Source organism: Macadamia integrifolia, chromosome 3 (assembly GCF_013358625.1).
Source record: "Macadamia integrifolia cultivar HAES 741 chromosome 3, SCU_Mint_v3, whole genome shotgun sequence".
In the NCBI taxonomy this organism is placed as follows: Eukaryota; Viridiplantae; Streptophyta; class Magnoliopsida; order Proteales; family Proteaceae; genus Macadamia; species Macadamia integrifolia.
Genome location: NC_056559.1, coordinates 29,748,081 through 29,748,796, shown reverse-complemented (window position 1 = coordinate 29,748,796; position 716 = coordinate 29,748,081). Strand labels below are relative to the sequence as shown.

At 35.8% G+C, this 716-nt stretch overlaps 1 protein-coding gene across 2 annotated transcripts in view; it reads left to right on the top strand.

Annotated features, from left to right (window-relative positions):
- Positions 1-716, top strand: part of LOC122073560 (probable LRR receptor-like serine/threonine-protein kinase At5g10290) — a 25,703-nt gene that overhangs the window by 22,971 nt on the left and 2,016 nt on the right. The window lies entirely within an intron of this gene.

The following is a 716-nucleotide window of genomic DNA, read 5'->3' as shown; positions in this document are numbered from 1 at the left end:
AAATGGGATTCACCTTTTTCTTTCTATTGCCTTGACACTTGACAAAGCATTTTTTGCTGAGGTTTGGAAAGTGCAAGTCAGGCCAAAAAGCATACCTTTTTGGCTAAGAAAATAAAAATTTTAGAAAATGAAAGAAATGAAAGTGGTGAATTGCCTCTCCTCTTTTTTGCAATAAATCATTCACTATTGAATCCTGCAGAGGGGGGGGGGGGTACATGCCTTTTCTATGGGTGGTAGGCATATTTCACTTTAAACTATGCAGAAACCAAGAAAAAATGTCCGTATGTCCACATCTCTTTTCATCGTGTAAATTGGTTATATTTTGGTGTTGGGTTACTGTCATGCAGTTTTAGTGCAAGGCAATGGTGAATGTCTTAAGAGGCAGGGGTGTGAGACAATTTGAAGCTCTCCTTGAACTTTTTGGGAAAGAGTATTGTATAGAGATAATATTGCCTACATATAATTGCTTTTAAATCTGCTTATCTGCACAATAAAGTAAATTAGAAGTAGAACTAATATGCTAGTCATGATCTCCAACAAGTTCGCAGTAGTAGTTTGGGTATATAGTCTCAACCAGTAGAACTTAGTGTCTCTCATTAATTTATATTGGAGTGTGTATATTTGTGCCTGCTTTTGTGTTAGCGTTGAGGGGTTTAGGCTATGTTTGGTTGCCAAGAAATGAAAAGAAAAGGAGGAAAAAAAAAAAAAAAAAAAAA